The sequence below is a fragment of the Apis laboriosa genome, unplaced genomic scaffold (assembly GCF_014066325.1).
Source record: "Apis laboriosa isolate Shangri-la unplaced genomic scaffold, ASM1406632v1 scaffold125_cov141, whole genome shotgun sequence".
NCBI lineage: Eukaryota > Metazoa > Arthropoda > Insecta > Hymenoptera > Apidae > Apis > Apis laboriosa.
This window is the reverse complement of record NW_025221145.1, coordinates 1,936,305-1,949,041: the sequence shown is the minus strand read 5'-3', so window position 1 is coordinate 1,949,041 and position 12,737 is coordinate 1,936,305. Positions and strand designations below refer to the sequence as shown.

The 12,737-nt window shown below is 18.6% G+C and overlaps 1 protein-coding gene across 2 annotated transcripts in view; it reads left to right on the top strand.

The window, feature by feature from the left end:
• LOC122720309 (carcinine transporter-like) overlaps positions 1-12,737 on the top strand; it is a 65,301-nt gene that overhangs the window by 39,305 nt on the left and 13,259 nt on the right. Inside the window, exon 1 of one of the 2 annotated variants that reach the window (XM_043946927.1) lies at positions 4,273-4,653. The exons of the other annotated variant lie outside the window; for it this stretch is intronic. The gene's annotated coding sequence lies outside the window, so the exon portion shown is untranslated. Of the gene's footprint in view, positions 1-4,272; positions 4,654-12,737 lie in introns of those variants that run through there. 2 annotated transcript variants of the gene reach the window in all.

Genomic DNA, 12,737 nt, shown 5'->3' with positions numbered 1-12,737 from the left:
AAACCAAAAGAATTAATCCAAACAATAATAAACAACAACAAAGAACAATTAATAAAAAAGAAATATTTCTTTATGCATAAATTTATAATATAAGAAATAAATAAAAAATAAAACTTATTTATTCATAATCAATAATGTCTCAAAAATATCGCAAAAATAAATTTAGAAAACATTTAGAAAACATAGCGATACAAGTAATATTTCTTGACTTAAAAATGATTTAAAAAAATCTTAAAAATAAAATATCAAGAAACTTCAAATTTATAAAAAATCATAGTTTTATCTCATATATTAATCACATAATTTCCAATTCAAACCACTTCCAAAAATATTTTTTCTTATATCAATCAGAATATGTTTAGAAAATCGATGAAACAATTTCATTTAAAAATTCATTATGAAATCTTTATTCTGTAATAAATCATAATTAACATTGTATCTATAATCTACCATTTCTATCGAGGATAAATTTCTTCTTTGATAGAATTTTTTATTAAAACATGCGAAACTTTGAATTTCAGAAATAAATCAATAAATCTTTATTTTTGTTTATAAATTCATTATAAAATCTCTTATTTATAAAATATAATTAATATCTCGTTCGTTAATTCTATCAAAAAACGATTTGAATAGTCGACTTTTTTGATTAAATTTTCTCAATGAGAAATTCTTGACTTTTTGAATAAGAAATTCTGTATTAAAATTTGCGAAAAATTCGAGACACGTATCGCATTGTTCCGTTACATAAGAATAATCAGCGTGGACAAAGCGATCTTGCGTATACAGATGGTAATTCTCTTTTCTTCAAGGGTATCAAGTTTCTGAAGTATATGTTTTGTTAGTAGCGTTCTCGCGTCTCCGTATCCGGAGTTTTGCGATTCCATTACTCAGCACGAGTTCGCTTCGGGCGATCAACGGGGTTGCTTTGTTTCGAAAATCGGAATAAAAATTAAACTATTTTTTTTTAATAATCAAAAGAATTAAAAGTGATTTATACAATGTCATATTTCTTTTTGACACAATTAATTTTGCGAATAAAACTATTTTTAATCTTATCGTAATAAAATTTATTAATCATAAAATAATGAAATTTAAATAAAAATTATCACAATTTTTGTATAATGTATGTATGTACAAAATTATTTAAGTCATTTTAGTCATTAGATTTTTATATTTTATGTATTTTTTTTTCTTAAAATATTATAATTTATTAAAAATAAATAATTAAATAAAAAATAATTCATTTATCATTAGAAAAAAATGAAAATTTATAATTGTTTTAAATTATAATAAATTATAATTGCTAAAAAAATAATTTATGTTTACATTTTTTATTATAAGTTTCCTCTTTTTATGAATTTTCAAATATTTAAAAAAAGAAATTTAACTTAAATTATTTTTGTAACTATTTATAAAGCAAAATTACTTAAATTTTATATATTTATTAATTCATTATACAATTATTCGTCATTTATATTTATTTTTATATTTATTAATAAGTTATTAAGAGATATTATGTGATATTATATCTTATTATATTTAATGTTTACATAAGCTTAAGATAGATATGATGATATTTGTATGAACTAGATATACATAATAAAAGAATAAGAAGACAGAATCTGTTTATATTCGTTATATAAGATGTAGAAAAATAAAAACAGATAAAATTTGAATCTTATCTTCATTTATTTTATTAATATTATGAAATATTGGCGAACATTTACCAAATGAAAAAATATAATAATAAAATAGAATATCATTGATTTTCCTTTACTCGAAAGAAATGTAAGAAAAAAATAAATAAATAAAAAGAACAAAAAGAAATTGTGTAATAGAAAAAAAGAAAAAAAAGAATTGTATAAGCCAAAGATAAGTAAATTATATGATTTTCAAACAATAAAATTGCCAATTGGATGATTACAGCGATTGAGAGTTCCGCATAGATTAAAACAGCTTAAATGTGATTCGCATGTGACAGATAAATTTCTCAATTAGCTTTGTAAAATTAACCGAATAATATGAAATATGTATCACTTATCTAATTAATTTAGTTTAATTAAAAATTCAGGTAAATTTTTTAAACTAACTTTGATAAAATTAATTATAGACTAGACGACATCAAGATTTAATGATTATCAAATTTAATAAAAATATAAATATTATATTGATAAATATTAATTAGATCTTCTCATTTCTTTTATTATTCTTTGTTATATTAATAAATATTTATTTTACTACCGATCAATTTAATATCAATTTAATAATTCAATCATTCGATTCCACTAGAAATCAAAGTCATTCCTTCATTGTTGTTAATAATGAGACAATTATTTTAAATTGTTTCATATCTAAAACCATTATTCTTAACTTCTAAAATTGTTCAAGAAACGATCAGTCACTCGATTCCTGAATTAACTCACAATCAACTTAATAATCAACACTTGGTTTATGATCTTCAATAATAATCTATTGTATATTTAGCATGATGAGTTCAATTGCAGGATTTCTATCTTTTTAAAACCTCAATTTTTTTTTTTTTATAGTTCTTAAGGAAATTACTTATTTTTATTAAAGATGATTCATATGATGAGACATAATATAATAAAGTTATTATCCTACATCAAATAGATTAAATAATAATTCAAGATTTTGCAATTTTTTACAAAAAAACTTTTTCAAATTTTTTAATCAATACTATAAAAAATTAAGATATAAAATAAAGAATTTTGATTTGACAAAAAGACTAAATTATTTTTTTCAAATAAAAATAATTCCAAAAAAGATTTTATAAAAATTCTAAAAAGAGAATTCTTTAAAATTCTAAAATTTTAAAAACATTTTAGAAAAACTTTAGAAAAACTTTATCGAACAAAGTTATCTTCAAAACTTAGCTCTAAAATTTTTTAAAGCATTATTTTCGAAATTTGTTTTTAGCTAAAGCTGAAAAAATCAATAAACTAAATAAATAATAATTCTGTAAGCAAAATTTTTAAATATTATTTTATTTAATTTTTAAATCATAGGAAAATATTAAATATTTTTAGACTTGAATTCAATATAGGTAAAATATTTCTTTTCCTCTTAATGCAAAAAAAAAAAAAAACAATAAGCATCGAAGATATATTTTTTTGTACCTATTTCTTAGTCATTGAATAGATTGCATTTTTTATATGGTATATTATATACTATATAATTTTAATATGTCATAATAATGTTAAAGTTAAACTACTGAGATTCTTAGAATAAAAAATTAGAATAAATTCTTGAAATAAGATAAATAGAAATAAATATTTTTATTTCTTCGAATAATATAAATAAGCACTTTGAGATTTTTACAAATAAACTTTTCTTTAAAATAATAACTATATATATAATATACATATATAATAATATATAAAAAAAATAATATTTCAGATATATATTTTAATAATTCATACAATTACTTAATTTTGAAAAAAATATAGATATTATTTTAATATAAATAAATAGTATTTTATATAAAAATATTAAAATACTAATATTTTAAAGTACTATTATAATGAAATATTATACTCATGACAAAATATTATCTATATCAATTTCAAAATAATAATTATATGAATTAATATAAAATATATATATTATTTTATTATAAATATAGTTAATATATTTTAAAGAAAAGTTTATTTAGAAAATTTCATATTAATCAAAGAAGTAAAACCATTTACTTCTATTTATTCTATTTACTTCTACCTCTTTACTTCTATTTATCTCAAATTTAAAAAATTTATTTTTCTCCAACAATGACCGAATCTATCGTGCATGAAATTTAATATTCATGCAACGAATTAATCTCATGACAAATCATAAACGCACTGTTCTCTGTGTATACTCTGAGTACACATTACCTATATAGTATTATTATATACGTCTCGCATCGTGTCTCACTTTCGTGTCGTGCAAACGTGTCAATTGTATATGTACAATGACGAGAAAAAAAAAAAAAGAAAAAAAAGAGCAACGAGTCATGAGAAAACCCAACAAGTCGAACATCGTGAAACGGTGAAACAGAAGTAACTGTTGAAATCGCAAAATTCCCCGTCTACGAGTTCTCCAATGACGTATGCACTCGTGTATACTCTCCGCAGACAATCGACGGGCCCATTGGCATCGTCCAATAGCCGTACATACACACAACACGGTTGGTGGGGCTTCGGCTTTCGTCTGCACGCGGTATAAAGCCCCACTAATTGTACATGAAGAGAACAGTCCGTGCGTGCCCCTTTTTAAATGACGATGTAGCGCAGCGCCCGAAAAATCGGGGATCTCGTGCACTCGTAAGATCACTGTCACGATCGAGATCGAGCACGTGTGTCCTAGTTTTATTGGATCACGGGAGTCGTTGCGATCCGCGGTTATTTGTTTAATTTTTTTTTTTTTTATTTATTATTTTAGTGTGAAAAAGTAAAAAGTCGTGAAATTCGTTCGAAATTGATTCCGTCAAGTCGAACGGAAAGAAAGACAAAGTGAGAAAGCTTGATTTTTGTGTTCCAATTTGGAGATTTCTTTTTAAGAAGGCTGGATAGAGGGTCTGTGATACCGTGTGCCGAATAAAGTTTCAGGTTTTACGAAGTCAGAAGAAATAAAGTTTCGAGTTGGATCGTAAACAAGGTAAATAGTTTATATAGTGGTATCGATACCCCTGTGCATTGTAATTCTGATACATTTGGAATAAATGGTACATTTACGAGAAGAAGCAATTTCCTTTTTTGTTGATATTTTTTTTATATTTGTTAGAAAAAAATGATTTTTTTCCTTGACTAAAATAATATTTAGAATGAATTTCACATATTATAAATATCGAAACGAAATGTCTATAAAGACAAACTCGTTAAAAGAAGGAAAACAAACAAAGAATTTGCTTCTTTCTTTGTAAGAAGTTGTATTCCATTTATTTCTCTTCTTTTCTTTAAACTCTCTATGACAAATATTTAATTAAAATCTCAATGTCAATAAAAAGAATAATGAAAAAAAAAGTTCATTAAAACTCGATACTAATATGAAATCGCATTAATAAAGAATCTATTATTCTAGCAGATTAAATGTTAAATTAAACTTCATTTGAATTAATCAAATAATTTGATTCCAATTTTATATTCATAATATATATCTGTCTAAATTACTTGATCTTATTTGAATTCAAACAAATTTGAACTAAAGAATCTAAAATATTTAAAATAGTGTCGAAACAATTTTACTTGGAATATCTATAATAAAGATAAAAAACTAAATGAATTGATAAAAATTTGCTAGAAAGACAACTTGATTTCTAAGACTATTGGAAACATTGATTATAGAAGATAAAGGATAAAAAAAATCGCTTCAAAATAATCTCCTCTTTTAGAAAATTTGATAATTTTATATGTTTAATTTGAAGTTTAGAAAAAGTTGATTTCCTTTAAAAAATCATTATTGATAAATATAAAATTGGAATTAATATTACATTATATTTAATAACAATTGTTTCTTTCAAATTGAAAAATAATGAAAAGAATATCAATATCAAATTTGAACTTGAAAAATATTTAATTTAAAAAATAATAAAAATTTCATATTAAATTTCATATTTAAATTAATCATTCAAACGATTTGAATTCGAGGAATTTTTTTACGAGTACGAATTTATTATTTCATTTAATTTTAATTTTTTTTCATTTTTTATTAAAAAAAAATGTTAGTTTTTCTTAATTAGTTATAACTTAATAGTTAGTTTTTCTTAATTAAAATCAACATAATAAATTATGTTTAATTATAAGTTTTCATCAGTAATATTATTATTAATATAATTATTTTTATTATATTTAAATATTCATTATTACTAATATCCTAATGTAATACAAATTATACAAAATGTAATATAAATTACAAAATATGAAAATAAAATTTTAGTATTAATACGTTTAATTTTATAATAATATTATTTATTATTTAATAAAATTAATAATTTAATAAAATTAAAAATAAAATTAATTTTAAATATAATTTCTTAAACAAATTAAATGTTTAATTATGTCATATTAATCACAATAATAATAATAATTTTTATAATTAATAAAATTTTCAATTATTAACCAAGTAAAAAGAAAATTTTTGATAACTTTCGATTAATTTAATTAATCTATATCTAAGGTTATATTTAAAATTAAGTACTATATATAATAATAATAATAACAATAATTAATAATCAAACTAAAAAAAGAAAAAAAAGATTGTTCATTGTATGTATCTCTATTTCAGTAAAAATCGTCAATAATTTCTAATTTGTACTTGTCTAAAACTATATTTGAAGTCAAATACAAATAAAAATCAAAATAAAGATTAAAATTTTAAAAAATTATAAAAATTAAAAAAAAATTATGATGAAATTAAATCAAATTCTGGTAATTTAATCAAACTTAATATAGAACAATGAATTTCTAAATATATTATATATCTTCTAGACTTAAATACATTATATATAAATAACTATAATTCAAAGTAGTAAAAAAATAAAAGAAATGAGAAAGATATAATATATCTCTATCTCTATTGATAAAAATTATTATCAATAAAAATAATATATTTAATAATTATATAATATATTATAATTAATAATATATAATAACAGAGAATATAGAATATTTATTCTAAAATCTATCTTATAGAACATATAGAGTTAAATTTACCATACACTTTATCGCAATTTAGCAAAAACTATTTTTGAATTAAGAATTCTTAAAATATTAGAATATTAGTAAATGATATATATATATAATATAACAAATATAATAAAATAACAGACAAAAATAAAATAACAAATATGCGTATTTGTGCGAATAATTTTTTATTTTTTTATGCTCAACAATGAAACACATTATAAATTGAATTTTTCTGAAATAATTTTTTCAAATATTTTAATAAATAACGGTTTCTTTAATTAAAGCTTAACTAAAGCTTTTATGTGGTAGAAATTGTGGTAATTTTTCAAATATTTTTTTAACTCTGACTAATAAAGAACACGTAATAAAATAATCATTTGATATTGATTACAAAATTACATTTTTTCAAGTAATTAGTTAATCTAACTAAACTAAACATCGAGAAATCCATCAAACAAATAATTTAATTGAATATTTTATAATTTTATTGAATAACCAACCGAAAAAATGGTTGACCCAAATCATTTTTGATAGATTTTATAGATATTAAATATTATTCATATTATCAGAATCATGAGTTAAAAATGATCCGATTTAACTGAAATAGGATTAAATATTAAAATTCAAAACTCTCTGTTTTTTGTATAGTTTATAATATAATCAAATAATTTTAGTTTATAATATATAATTTATATTATTATTATTATTATTATTATTAACTATAAATATAATTTTATAGTTTATAATATAATCAAATAATTTTAAATACAATTTCATTTATTTACAATTCACCGTTTATAATGTGAAATGAATATTGTATAAATATCTATAAAAATATTAAAATATTCAATTTTGAGATTGCATCTAAATTGAAAAAATAATAAAGAAGCGATAAAACAGAAAAATATATGTTTGAATAAGAATTGTTATAAATCATTCTTAAAATTTCTTTTATATTTTTAATAATTGTAAAAATAAAATATTTGATCTTTCTTTTTTAATAATGAGATTGTTAAACAACATACAAAATTAGGAAAAAAAGAGGATACTTTTATCCTCTTCTCCATTTTTTTATTTAATTTTCTCTTCCATAAAAGAAGAAAAAATCTCAATCACAAAAAAAATTTCATAGTTCAAAGTGAAATTGAACAATTGTTCCACTTCGCGTTATTACACGCGTCGTTTATACGGATATCTTGCGTGCATTGGTGAATTTCAATGGATAGAGATCGCACACGCTTTCCCTATGATCTGTTTGAAGATAAAGAAACTGAAAAATCATTTATACAAAGCGTATGTATTTATGTCATGGTCGTATTTTTATAATTATAATTATTATTTTAATTATAATATATTAATAATTAATTAATTAATCTCGAATGATTAACGATTATTCAAGATCTCCACTTTTGTGTAAGAATATAGTGGGCACACGATATTCTCATTTTTAACATCGATACAGAGAACAGAAGTAATTGGTTCGATAACGATCGTCCTGAAACTATACATAACGAATCATTTTAAATAATGATTGTTGTAAGTGTTGATTTTTATTGGTTGGTTAAATCATTACATGTCTGATATATATTTAATCGCAATAAATGCATTTCAAGTATTGTATTTTTCAATTCATTATCCCGAGATTAGAGTTTTTTTCATCTTCTATTATTTAATAATTTTTTAATTGTCTATATTTTTTTATCTCAAGACTTTTAATATTTGATTTTTAATATTTTTCTGATTTAATGAATTTTATTTCGAAAATTCAAAGTAGTGATTTTTATTTGGTTTCAGAAATTTCAATGTATAATTAAAAATGTATAATTATAATATAATGTATAAGAATATATATTTATGATATATAAGAAATAATATAACATTTAATAAAGAATTTGATAAAAAAATTAAAATTTATTATGATATATGAATTTTAAAATTTCAAATAAAAATTTTCTGGTAATGCAAATTTAAAAATTATATTGGAGATAAATTATTTTTATTTTTGCAGATATTTCTTTTTTTAAGAGTAAGAGATATATTTGATAAAAAATAAATAATTAATTCTTGTTTAATGAGGTTACATTTAAAATTACATTTGCACTTTACACGATCACGATACGGAAATGATTCTTAACTTAGTTAATCATTATTCAATGTAAACAATTTATTACAAATAACTCGTTATTATACTGAAACGTATTTAGTCGGTATTTTTTATGCAAACATATATATTTTCATTGTCATATCATTTACATATGTATACGTAGATTTTGATACTGGCAATTATTATACCGTGATAAATATGTATATATTATGACTAAATAGTCGTTTAAAATTCATTTACTTTATATATACATTTTTTGTTTTTCATGATTATAATAAATTTATTACAAATTCTCTAGTACACTTTAAGCATATTACACATTTTGTTAGTTTTTCTGTTTTATATCTGCAAATTTTATGAAAATTATTTTTATTTTATTATACTTAATATTTTATTATAATTATTACAATTATTAATATTTTATGAAATTTGAAAATTTTAACATTTGTAAGAAAAAAAAGAAAAGAAAGATTTGATATATTTCAAAAATATTTAAATTAAAAAAATTCAACAATTTCTGAAAATTTAAAATACTATAAACTCAAAGATTATATCATTTATTTTATTTCTGTAAAACAATTACTATTGCATTATCAACTATTTACAATATAATAATCATAATCTCATGAATAATTCTTTTATTTTCTTAATTCAGAATTTAAAAATATAAATTTTGAATCTTTTGAAAACTACCTTTCTTCTACTCATAATTAAATTCACTATAGTCAATTATTTTACTGAAAAATCAAAAATTGAAAATTTTATTAAAAAATTATTTCGTTTAATTCATTCTATAAAGATTCTTCTATGAAATTATGTTCATACATACTATGTTGATACAATGTATTCATAGACTTTTTGATTCGACGCAAACGCATCATAATATCCACAAAATATATATTTTATGCAAATTTCTCCAAGTCTAGAAAATAGAATTATATCATGAACTGATCGTTTTATTTTTCTTGCTATTAATACTCTTTTTTTTTTAAGTTTCTTATTAATGAACATCAATTACACATAATAATCATCTTGACTTATAAAATATTTATACATTTAATTATTAATATTTTAATTATAATTATTTTTAATTATTTTATTAACTTAATTGTTTCGAAGATTTTTAATTTTATTTTGATAATATTTTAATTATAATAAAAATTCTGGAAAATTAGTAAAAAAATAATAAAAAATAATATTTTATATTCATTAAATAAATAAATATGATATAATATATCGTTAATAATAAATAATAATATAGCAATTTCCAAATTTTTTTATTTCACGATATATACAATTTAATTATTAAAATTTTATGATACATCAAAAAAATTTATTATATAAGATATTTTATAATTGATGTAAGTGAATCTACATAAAAAAAAATAAATTAAAAATATAAAATAAAATTTTTTCATTCAAGACTTTGATGGTATAAATGATTTTATGTAAAAAAAAAATAAATTAAAAATATAACATAAAATTTTTTCATTTAAAACTTTATTTACGAATAAAACAAATTTGAAAAATATTCAAATACAAACGAAATTATTTCACTGATTAGATATGAATGAATTATCGATAAATAATTGTTTTACATATGAAAATAAGCAAAAAATGTAAAATAGATTTTTTTTATTTAATTTTAAAAAAATTTATTTTTTAAAAAATTGAATTTTAAAAATTATCGATTACACGTCTAAATTATATATATTTAATTTTTTCAAAAACAAAAACATAAACGATAAACCTTTATTTTATTTTTTTATTATTTTGTTTCATTATTATATTGTTTTACTATTATGTAGAAAATTATATATCGATAATTATTCATACTTAATCGAAACCAATTATAATCAACTTAAAGTTGAAAATTTTTTAAATTTATTTTTCAAAGTTCTTTTAGTTTCAAATAAGAAAATTTTATTCAGTTTTAAAATATCTTATATTTTTTTATCGATTTTACGAAATAAAATATTTAAATTTCATATTTTTAAGAAATAATATATATAATTTTTATTTGTTCTAAATGAAAATACGATAATTATTTGTAGCGTTAAATAATATGCAAAAAAAATTCTTTCTAATACATTTTAAAGTTTTCTTTATTTATGATATTTCATAAATAAAAAAATTATTTATAATATATTAAATTATTAAATATATTCAAATATAATATAATTATGTATAAAATATATATTATATATTATATAATATACAATATACGTTATACATTTTGTATATATTTTGTATACAAAATATTTTTAAATATAATAAATATAATAATGTTTAGAATAATAGTTATTTATAATTTTTTTCTAATTTATATAAAAAAAATTTTGAATTAAACAAATATATTTATATTCATTGATATTTCAAAAACATTAACACATTTTTTAAAATATGATAATTTTTTTTAAAATTGGACTTAATATATTGAATTGTTTTGAAAAATTAGAAGAATTAGTTCATTAAATAATATGTAAAAAAAATTTTGAAAAATTTACAATTTGTTGAAATAATAAAGAAAAAAGTAAAAGTCGTTTTAATAATTTTTTTATCTGAATTTGTAATAAAAATATAAAAAATCTAAAAAAATTTATGAATTATATATAGGATAGTATGGTTCACGTAATACATGGTAATAACAAATGAAATGAAGCAGATTTTATAATTCAAAAGAAAATAAAAATATAAAATAAAATTTTTTATATAAGACTTTATTTTCGAATAAATCAAATTTGACAATTTTTTAAATAGAGATGAAATTAGTCAATTTTTGATTGAAAACATTATCAATGAATTTATTACTTAGTAAACACTATCAATATATCATAATCATATTTTATAAATGAAAATAAATAAAATTTTATTGTTTAAATTCTTGTTTTAAAAAAAAATCGAATCTAAATACATATAATCAAGGATTATATCATATATTCGATGAATTTTCAAATTCGTTTTTTTTTTTTAAATTTTATTCTATATTTTTTGCTTATTTTCATATTTAGAATAATAATTCTCAATTCATTTATATATAATATTATATTCATTATATTTATATATAATATTATATTATAATTGGAAATTTTTAAAATTTCTTTACATATCGTCTAGTAAAATTATCTTTCTAACTTTTTAAAATAATTTAATCTTAAGTTTAATTTTAAAAAAACTCGAAGGTATATTAATAATTTTTAAAATCACAGTATCTAACATTGAAAAATAATAATTTAAGTTTTTAATTATGATAAATTTCATTTCATAATTGGTGTTTAATATAATATTGTATTTCAAACTTGAAAAACGATTATATGTAAAATGAGATTTCTCTTTTGTAAAAAGATTTCTTAGAAGACGAAGGTGATGGGAAAAAGCGTTTAATTGATAGCGAATTAGGAGTTCAATTATGAAAGGAAGCATAACTTTCATATATATTATATATTTCATATATATTATCATATATATTATATATTTTGTCTTAAGTAGTTGATCGTGATTTAGATTCTTTTATAACTTTAGCTTTCTTCGAATAAAAGTAAAAAATCTTTTGTTAACGCTGTATTGTAATTTATTATTTGTTAAAATAATGAAAAATATTTTATTTCATGAAATTATATGATTAATATTCGAATTTTAATATATTAAGAATGTATTAAGAATATTAAGAATATCAATTACAATTTTTTGTTTTGTTATTATTATTTAATTAATATTTAAATTTTAATGAAGATAAACTAAACATTTTGTATAATTGTAATTACAATTAATTTTTTTATAAATCATAATTTTTATCATAGTCAATAATTTTTTTTTGACAATATCATTTTGATATTATTGAAGTTTTAAACTAAAATATAAGTAATGTTATGGTATTATTATATCAATTTCACTTATTTAATTATAATAATAATCATTAATAGTTTAATTTTGTTTTAATTTTAATTGAATAT